The sequence below is a fragment of the Staurois parvus genome, unplaced genomic scaffold, assembly GCF_062004578.1.
Source record: "Staurois parvus isolate SC_StPar_1 unplaced genomic scaffold, SC_StPar_1.0 ptg000485l, whole genome shotgun sequence".
Lineage (NCBI taxonomy): Eukaryota > Metazoa > Chordata > Amphibia > Anura > Ranidae > Staurois > Staurois parvus.
Window position 1 is genome coordinate 744,185 of NW_028318281.1, and position 10,816 is coordinate 755,000.

At 45.2% G+C, this 10,816-nt stretch overlaps 1 protein-coding gene and 1 long non-coding RNA gene across 3 annotated transcripts in view; one reads left to right on the forward strand and one right to left on the reverse strand.

Annotated features, from left to right (window-relative positions):
• Positions 1 to 10,816, reverse strand: part of SLC45A4 (solute carrier family 45 member 4) — a 287,627-nt gene that overhangs the window by 174,086 nt on the left and 102,725 nt on the right. The gene's annotated exons all lie outside the window — the stretch shown is intronic.
• LOC149452299 (uncharacterized) lies at positions 489 to 6,800 on the forward strand. The gene is made up of 2 exons (XR_016314895.1): positions 489 to 559; positions 6,668 to 6,800. It is a non-coding gene; the product is annotated as an uncharacterized LOC149452299 (long non-coding RNA).

Below are 10,816 nucleotides of genomic sequence, written 5' to 3' on the forward strand. Positions count from 1 at the left end.
TCCTACCACTCCATCCCCCACAACTATCTCCTCCTGTGCCACCATCCCCCCCCCCCCTCCTAGATTGTAAGCTCGAAAGAGCAGGGCCCTCGATCCCCTCATGTTTTGCATTGTATTGGTATTGTTCTGTCACATGTTCTGTCCCCCTTTGTAATGTACAGCGCTGAGCGAACCATTGGCGCTTTATAAATACTGTATAATAATAATAATTTGGTTTGGCTTCGCAGTGGACGATGGGATGGCTCTCCAGCACTGCCATCTTGAACAATGGCTGCTGTTGGTTCGTGAGGTGAAAGCTTAGTTGTCGACACAGACTGGGGCCTGCCAACCCGGGGCATCGAACCTACCAGGATTTCAGAGCCACAGCATTACTTTGACCCAGAGGGAGGAATCCATCCATCCAAGCTGTTCATGTGGCACCCAGGGGACCTCTGAGCCTTGCTGTATACCACTCCATCTTAATTGGATGATCCATACCTTGGAGGGATGTCCTGATGCATACCCAGTGTAATCCATCTCAGCAGATGATTATTCACATGCGCATTTTAATGCGCGGTTGGTGAGTGCGCATTTCTGCTATATTCTTTGCCAGTCAAGTATATTACAGCACAGGAAGCCTTTCCTGGTGTTGCATATTTAGATTTACTATATGAACTTTCATACCTTCAGCGATTCATTTTATGCTGCTTCTGGGATTAATCATATGAACCTTCATGCATTTGACTTAATATATTGTTAGCGCTGCACTGTGATCTTATATAAGTTCAACAATGGCTGCCTACTGTCTCCACTTCAGGTGGGAAGTGGGTGAACCTGATGTGAGGGAGACAGATGGACTCTGTTGGGGACTTTTTACAGCCCACGAATTTGGTAAAATCTGTAATGTGGCCCTCGAACTGGAAAGTTTGGAGACCCCTGGTCGAATATGTCTTTGTATATTGTAGATTTAACAGTACCCTTCCGTAGAACCTGAACTCAACTAACTGGAGGGGCATCCACATACTTACATAGTGAATATTAAAAGATCAAATTCATATAAATGATCAACGTGACTTTTTTAAATAAACCTCTACATTTAAAATAAAAATATGTACAAGAGAAAAAGAAAAAAAAGAAGAAGGTCAAAAAAGAAGTTTACCATGAACTCAAAAAAGAGTTCATGGTAAACACTAAAACAATAATTCATAATATAACCTCCTCAGCACAGCTGACAACCTTTGCTGCTGCTACTAGCCAAACTTAAAAAGAGGAACTATTGTTTTCTAGTGTTGGATATAGAATTCAAAAATTCTACCAAACAGCCCACAATCGGCTTTTAAAAAATAAAGTGTCAGCTTGCTATAGTGGCTGTGAGATTGTTTACTAATCATTACTGCCGCCATAGTTTAATTTTTGCCTGGTAATCCTGCCATAAACATACTTCCTGTACATTCGTAGCTACACTTACTTCTACGCTGACCATTGCAGTATATCCCCCTCTCCAATGCTGACCATTGCAGTATATCCCCCTCTCCAATGCTGACCATTGCAGTATATCCCCCTCTCCAATGCTGACCATTGCAGTATATCCCCCTCTCCAATGCTGACCATTGCAGTATATCCCCCTTTCCAATGCTGACCATTGCAGTATATCCCCCTCTCCAATGCAAGGGTTAACTGCACATTTTGTATAGGGGATTGGTGCTGCCCAATGTATTTTATGTAAAAATTGTTATTAGATTGATATACAGTATAATGAACAAATTGTATCCTGTGTGGCTCTAACTGCACATTATTACATCAGTTCCATTCTGACCAGCCAAAAGGCTGCCCTTCCATATACTTATACCGTTTATTTTTAAAGTTGAAGTCCGGGCTGGAGACATGTAACCATTGCAGTGGGTCTCCTTCTGCACTTCAGGGGTTAACTGCTCATTTTGGTTAGGGGGATTGGTATATGCTGGAATAGCTTACTCCAGGCTCCTGCATGCAGAACCGGTCACCCCAAGCAGCTTCTCTTCCTGAGCAGTTGCAGCTTTCTGACATCACTTACAATGCAGGACACAGAGGGCCCTCCCAATCCTGAGAGCATCAGAAGGTAGAGGAGAGCACTGGCTGCAAGGGAAGTGTGGAATAAGGTTTTCTCCAGAATTCCTCCAGGTTATATCTACCAAGAGAAGTGGTTTCCAAATTGTCCAAACTGTGGCACTTTGTTTGCCATTATGCAGGCCTTGGGGCACTAACCCTCCCACTGGTACAAAGCACTATTCCTGCCACTGATACCAATGATGGGACACTATTCCTCCCACTGACACCAATGATGGGGCACTATTCCTGCCACTGATACCAATGATGGGACACTATTCCTCCCACTGATACCAATGATGGGGCACTATTCCTCCCACTGACACCAATGATGGGGCACTATTCCTCCCACTGACACCAATGATGGGGCACTATTCCTCCCACTGACACCAATGATGGGGCACTATTCCTCCCACTGACACCAATGATGGGGCACTATTCCTCCCACTGACAACAACGATGGGGCACTATTCCTCGCACTGACACCAACGATGGGGCACTATTCCTCCCACTGATACCAATGATGGGGCACTATTCCTCCCACTGACACCAATGATGGGGCACTATTCCTCTCACTGACACCAATGATGGGGCACTATTCCTCCCACTGACACCAATGATGGGGCACTATTCCTCCCACTGACACCAATGATGGGGCACTATTCCTCCCACTGATACCAATGATGGGGCACTATTCCTCGCACTGACACCAATGATGGGGCACTATTCTTCCCACTGACACCAATGATGGGGCACTATTCCTCCCACTGACACCAATGATGGGGCACTATTGCTGCCACTGACACCAATGATGGGGCACTATTCCTCCCACTGACACCAATGATGGGGCACTATTCCTCGCACTGACACCAATGATGGGGCATTATTCCTCCCACTGATACCAATGATGGGGCATTATTCCTCCCACTGATACCAATGATGGGGCATTATTCCTCCCACTGATACCAATGATGGGGCACTATTCCTGCCACTGATACCAATGATGGGGAACTATTCCTCCCACTGACACCAATGATGGGGCACTATTCCTTCCATTGATACCACTGATACGACATTATTCCTCCAATTCCAATGATGGGGCACCATTTCTCCAACTAATACCAATGATGGGGGCTATCCTGCACATTTCTACCAATGATGGGGTGCTACTCCTCCAACTAAGATCGATGATGGGGTAGTATCCCTCCCATTGACACAAATGATAGGGCACTAGTGCCCTAACTAATCCCAATAATGGGGCACTAGTGCCCTACCTAATCCCAATGATGAGGCACTAGTGCCCTACCTAATCCCAATGATGGGGCACTAGTGCCCTACCTAATCCCAATGAGGGGCACTTGTGCCCTACCTAATCCCAATGATGGGGCACTAGTGCCCTACCTAATCCCAATGATGGGGCACTAGTGCCATAACTAATCCCAATGATGGGGCACTATTCCTTCCATTAATTGCTCCAACTAATACCAATGATGGGGCACTATTCCTAAAATTGATATCAATGATGGGGCACTATCCCTCCAACTAATATCATTTACCAATGATGAGACACTATTCCTCCAACTAATACCAATGATAGGGCAGTATCCCTCCCAATGATGGGGCACTATTACTCTGACTAATACCGATGACAGGGCATTATTGTTCCAACTACTGCTAATTATGGGGCACTATTCCTCTAACCTGGGGGTCTTCAAACTTGCTAAACAAGGGGCCAGTTTAAGGTTCTTCAGACTGTAGGATGGTCGAACTGGCTATTGGGAGTAGAAAAGGTCCCAACATCAGTGGGAAAAATGGTGCCCCATTCTTGGCGTCATTGGGAGGAATTGTGCCACTTCATTAGATGTCAGTGGAGGGAACTGTGCCCTATTCTTGGTGGTATCAGTGGATGACAGTCTGCCCCAAGGGCTGGATAAAAGCAAGCAAAGGGCTGCATCCGGCCCCCCGGAGTGCAGTTTGGAGATCACTTCTCTAACCAATACCAATGATGGGAGGACTATCCCACCCATTGATATCAATGATGGGGCACTATTCCTCTAATAGTGAAGATGGGGCACGAATGCTCCAACTAAATACCAAATGATGGGGCAGTATCCCACCCAATTATACCAATGATAAGGCAGTTTTGTTCCAACTAATACTAATGATGGGGCACCATTCTTCCCAATGATAACAATGATGGGACACTATTTCTCCTCCTATTGACCACAGGTTCTATGTAATTCTTTTAGTCCCACTGACCACCTAGCCTGAAGAATTGTTTACTCCCACGGGTTACAGTCCAAATCCTCTGAAATATAAAGGGTTGTATAGTGGTACTTTGTTTTTTAATAAGTGTGGAGATCCCTTCCCCAGACAAATGAGCAGGTAACCACTGAAATGTGAAGGGGGCCCTACTGCAAGGGTAACTTTGGCTCCAGCCTGGGGTTCAGCTTTAAAAAAAAAACAAAAAAAAAACACTTTATTATCAAGCCCAATCTTGTGGGTTCAGAAGGAGGAAGTCTCGGATGGGGACTTCCTGTTCATGTTGTCCAGAATTTGTATTTTCTGCAGAGTAATCTTCTCTGGGGGATTTATGCAGTCAGTGGGGCAAAAGATGAACCCCTGCTGATATTTAGCACCCGATCTTCCATGGGGGGTCAGGGCTTGGGAGGAGCATATCCCACTTTAAAAAAAAATAGGTGCAACAGAAGCAAAAAATGTGGCACTGGGCTTTTAAAGCGCTCCTCTTTTTATGCTTCCAAAGAAACAATGTTTCCAGAAAAGAGAAAAAAGTAACACTCCTTGCATTGCTTTGAAGAAGACTAAACATATTATTCATCCTCCATAAATTCCCGGTGCCAAATCTCAGTGGTAGACGCGCTACAAACCAGTGTTTGGCCAAAGTACAAGATTTGCCGGATGAAACGTGTGTCCAGGTCCGGCTCATACAAAAGACTGAGCTAAACACAACATTTTATTTCTGCCCCATTTGCCGTGTCAGAGCTCATTACCTCCAACATTTCCCTGCTGTTTCTCCTGCCAGACATCTCTGTCCAGGTCATGATAATTAGGAGGACTAAAACTATGTTGACTAAGAACTCCACCAAGCAGCAGTTAAAGGATCGGTCATTAATGGCCATTTGTATTGTTGTGAATATCGGCACTAAAGTGTCTGGCTGAGCACTGGTTAGAACTTGTAGGAGTTTACATTCTATCAGTGTATGGCTGAGCACTGGTTAAAACATGTAGGAGGAGTTTTCATTCCATCAGTGTCTGGCTGAGCACTGGTTAAAACTTGTAGCAGGAGTTTTCATTCCATCAGTGTCTGGCTGAGCACTGGTTAAAACTTGTAGGAGGAGTTTTCATTCCATCAGTGTCTGGCTGAGCACCGGTTAAAACTTGTAGGAGTTTTCATTCCATCAGTGTCTGGCTGAGCACTGGTTACAACTTGTAGGAGGAGTTTTCATTCTATCAGTGTTCATACAGTATGTGAACAGTCACCATTGTAATACATGAAATTTTGGATGTTGAGCATTTTGTAGGCTTCAAACCACAAAATGCTCAGGTGTGAATGGGGCGAAAGAAAAAGGTCCAGGTTCTACAAGAGCAGACTTCGGGCTAAATAGGCTCAGCCTGCGGGTTCAAACTTTCACATTTGTGACACTATTAAAGGAGATGCTTTTGCAATGCAAGTGTACAATCCAAACGCACATGCCTGATGAAGGGGTCCTGCGAGAATCCGAAACGTTGCCTTGCCGTAACTATGTGATCGTTTATTGAAACTTTTGGACCCGTATTGGTGATTCACGGTCTGCTGGTGACATTTTCCCTTGCTTTTGCAATGCAGTCTCCTTATTGGCAAAATCCTGTACATATTAAAAAAAAAAACCTTTAATGCCCCTAAATACCTTTTAGTTATGTTTTTGGAGGCAGGTCACTTGACCACCTCTTCTTGGTTCCTGCTGTTCCTCACCAGGACAAGCAGGCAGGCAGTCGCTGCTCGGTGACATCAGTTGCTGGACTGCAGTCCCCAGGGATGTTGGAGCTAGGTCTCTCTGTTGCAGATGGTACGGAGCTATGCCCCAGCATATGGGAGGAGGGGCAGCACAGCCTATGTCAAGCTTTTCCAAGTCTAAAGGCTGACAACACCATAAAGAATTCAGAAGACAATATACAGTGGTTGTCAACGTTAAATAGAAAGTGGGATCTCGCAATATTTCAGAGCCATAAGGAAGCCTTCATCAGGCATGAGTGAAGGGATGCTACATGGCTCTGAGGTGCAATAGGATTCATTCTTCCAATAAACTCTTGAACTGTGCAACAAGATCCAAAGTGTGCTAAGGACACGGGTGTCTTATGCTACATGTGACCCTAACCCACATGGTCTATTCTGGTAAGTTGTGCGATGGGAGTATATGGATTGGGTCTACTGTTCATTGATGGTAAGAAGCTAAAACCATGTGTTTAAAGCTAAAAGCAGAAAAAAGAGAAAAAAGCAAAACAAGCTATTTTTTGTTGGAAAACTGCAAACGTTCGTATCTTTTATGCTGATCTTACATCACGTCATGTGCAACAAAGATATAACTATGCATTTTGTCTCTAGGACTGTTGGAAAGCTGAAACACATGCTGGATTCTCAAATCTCTTGGGTACACCAATGGCGAAACCTCCCTGCCGGAATTTCAAGCCAATTGATTCTCCATTATGTGCAATAAATAAATCATTGAGCAGTCCAACAGAGAGAGTGACATCTTTGTTAGGGACTTGTGAGAGGGGCAGTGACACATCTGCTGGGAAACCCACCAGCTGGTGTTTCAATCCAGCACTGGCCACCAACATGTACGGATTTTGATGGTGAAGTAGCATTTTAAGTGCACCTATAGTCAAACATTAATACAGCGCCATCCAAACCCAACTGTCAGGACAGGAGCTGAGGAACGGACAGGCAGGCCTAATAACAATGTAACGCACTGGCTGACGACAACCACCGCCCACAGACCGAAGTCCCTCAGAGCGCGGAGTCTTAAGTCCCAGGCTGCCCTTCACCAGGGCCCCTGATGGTGGGGATGGACTTGACGCAGCAAGGAACCAGGTCCCGGCCCCCAAGACACCTCAGTTGCGGTAATGGCCACCGCCAAAGGCGTGTAGCTGGTGGAAAAGACAATAGAGTAGTCAGGCAGGCCGGATCGCCCACAACGGGACAAAACGGTACAGGACAGCAGACGACAATCACAGGTCACGAGCCGGGTTCAGCAACAGAGGGTCAGATCAAAGGAGAACACAAAGAATAATCGAGTCACAAGCCGAGTCAGATTCCAGGAGAGTCACGAGAGTCAGAACAGAGTTATAGCAACACAAGTGCAAAGAGCATGTGCGGACCACAGGCTTATATGTCATCAGCCACACCCCTCTGGGGGATGGACCTCAGAGACCTGAAGGCATAAAAGATTCCCACCATGCTCAGCAGAAATCCAAGATGGATGCCAGCACATGGAGTAACATAACCTCTGGGAAAAGGTAGGACCTTGACACCAACAATCTTCTCTCACCAATTCAATGCCATTTTTTGGCCTAGCAGAATCCAGACCTGTAAGAAATCCAAGGAAAGGATTGTCATAAGGACTGCCTTATACTGAGCCAGAACTTGGCTATGGGATTAGGCCAAGATGGTGAGCAGCAACCAGGGGCAAAGACAACCTGTATACACCCAGACAGGAACATAAAGAATACTGCTTAGGGGTTTACATTATTGTGTTTTCGCTAAACCAGCGTCTCAGTCCAAGATGTAGACGGGTGACCCTGGACGATGCCTGGACAAAGATGATGCTAGGGAAGATGTAGACCATAAGTAAGGTAATCTCATTGTAGGGTAATAAATATTCATAATACAGTGGGGCAAAAAAGTATTTAGTCAGCCACCAATTGTGCAAGTTCTCCCACTTAAAAAGATGAGAGAGGCCTGTAATTGGCATCATAGGTAGACCTCAACTATGAGAGACAAAATGAGAAAAAAAATCCAGACAATCACATTGGCTGATTTGGAATGAATTTATTTGCAAATTATGGTGGAAAATAAGTATTTGGTCACCTACAAACAAGAAAGATTTCTGGCTCTCACAGACCTGTACCTTCTTCTTTAAGAGGCTCCTCTGTCCTGCACTCATTACCTGTATCAATGGCACCTGTTTGAACTTGTTATCAGTAAAAAAGACACCTGTCCACATCCTCAAACAGTCACACTCCAAACTCCACTATGGTGAAGACCAAAGAGCTGTCGAAGGACACCAGAAACAAAATTGTAGACCTGCACCAGGCTGGAAAGACTGAATCTGCAATAGGCAAGCAGCTTGGTGTGAACAAATCAACTGTGGGAGCAATAATTAGAAAATGGAAGACATACAAGACCACTGATAATCTCCCTCGATCTGGGGCTCCACGCAAGATCTCACCCCGTGGGGTCAAAATGATCACAAGAACGGTGAGCAAAAATCCCAGGACCACACGGGGGGACCTAGTGAATGACCTGCAGAGAGCTGGGACCAACATAACAGAGGCTACCATCGGTAACACACTACGCTGCCAGGGACTCAGATCCTGCAGTGCCAGACGTGTCCCCCTGCTTAAGCCAGTACATGTCCGGGCCCCTATGAAGTTTGCTAGAGAGCATTTGGATGATCCAGAAGAGGATTGGGAGAATGTCATATGGTCAGATGAAATCAAAATGAACTGTTTGGTAGAAACACAACTTGTCGTGTTTGGAGGAGAGAGAATGCTGAGTTGCATCCAAAGAAAACCATACCTACTGTGAAGCATGGGGGTGGCAACATCATGCTTTGGGGCTGTTTCTCCACAAAGGGACCAGGGCGACTGATCCATGGACAGCATGAATGGGGCCATGTATCGTGAGATTTTGAGTGCAAACCTCCTTCCATCAGCAAGGGCATTGAAGATGAAACGTGGCTGGGTCTTCCAACATGACAATGATCCCAAACATACCGCCCGAGCAATGAAGGAGTGGCTACGTAAGAAGCATTTCAAGGTCCTGGAGTGGCCTAGCCAGTCTCCAGATCTCAACCCCATAGAAAACCTTTGGAGGGAGTTGAAAGTCCGTGTTGCCCAGCGACAGCCCCAAAACATCACTGCTCTACAGGAGATCTGCATGGAGGATGGGCCAACATACCAGCAACAGTGTGTGCCAACCTTGTGAAGACTTCCAGGAAACGTTTGTTATATATCCTTTGTTGGCAATGACAGAGGTCAAAGTATTGAGATGAATTTTTCATATTGACCAAATACTTATTTTCCACCATAATTTGCAAATAAATTCTTTCCAGATCAGCCAATTGATTGTCTGGATTTGTTTTCTCATTTTGTCTCTCATAGTTGAGGTCTACCTATGATGCCAATTACAGGCCTCTCTCATCTTTGTAAGTGGGAGAACTTGCACAATTGGTGGCTGACTAAATACTTTTTTGCCCCACTGTATTTGTGGTATGAATTGAAATCTTAGGACTCAGGGAAAAATTACCTTGTCTGTGAGTTGAACAGCCCTGCCCAAAGCATACGTTGTAAAAACAGGCCCTTAAGAATAGGTCAAGTTAATGGGAATTTGTTTCAAGGCTGTGGACATCAAGTCATTCTCTCCGAAGTTTAGTGCCTCCTGGTCCCCCTTCACAGACCTCCTGCTCTGGTTTTTCATCAAAGGTTAGAAGGCTACCGAGTACCTGTTGGGAAGGAAAGCTGAGCTGGTGACAGAATGACTTGAATTTCACAGCAGAAGTCTTTCAAGGATGAATTACTCTACAGTGCCTACAGCTACAGAGGTCAGTGAAATCCTGTTTTAAGGCTATTCTGCTGCTTGATGGTAAGTGAATACTTCTTGGTCACAGGTTCACTTTAAGAGGACAGTGGATGCTTCACCAGGGGCACCCAGTGACCAGTGCTCGATCGTTTTAGAATGTTCCTTTCTACTTCCTACCCTCTTAGTAGTCAAATACCAACACCCGGATCCAAAACCAACATGCGTGAAAAGGGGTCTTTGCAAGAATAATCCAAACAATTAATCTGTTGACAAAAACAACTGTGAAGTGAAAAGTTGCGAGGTTGAGAGCACAATGTGGCTATTAGCGGCAATAAAGCCTCCGCTTATGGAGGGACAATAGGCGGCTTTCATGCAGCAATACAGGGCACTACAGGAAAGCCTCGTTCCAGCATTTTTCACATATTTCTCCAGATAAATATTAGTTTGGGGTAAGCCTGATCAGGAAGCAAAGCTTGCTGGGGCTGCATTTCTGCCTTGCTAGAACAAGCTTTAGTGTTGCAAACTGCATTTTCAGTAAAACATATTGTAGGAGATTCAGAGATATTCTGGACAATAGTTCTACAATAAACATTACAAAAACAAAAAAATCAGGCGATGTGTGAGCCCGTCCCAACTGTCCTTATAAGTGGGACTATAGTTTCAAAACAAAACGTTTCTTGCAGGAAGAGTTTTTTTGGTAGAAGAGACCATGTAGGACTCTTCTAAAAATAAATAAATAAAATAACCCCCCCCCCACCCCCCACACACACACACACACACTCACCTGTCTGGCCAGTGCAAGGGCAGACTGTGTATGGTCAAGCCTTAGGATTCCGGTCCTCTTCACGGTGCAAGGGGATCTACATGAGACCACTGGATTCTGGGCAACCAGGAAATCTTATACAGTATTTCCCTGAGCTGTAGGTTGTATGTTGAATGGTGGAGTCTTGG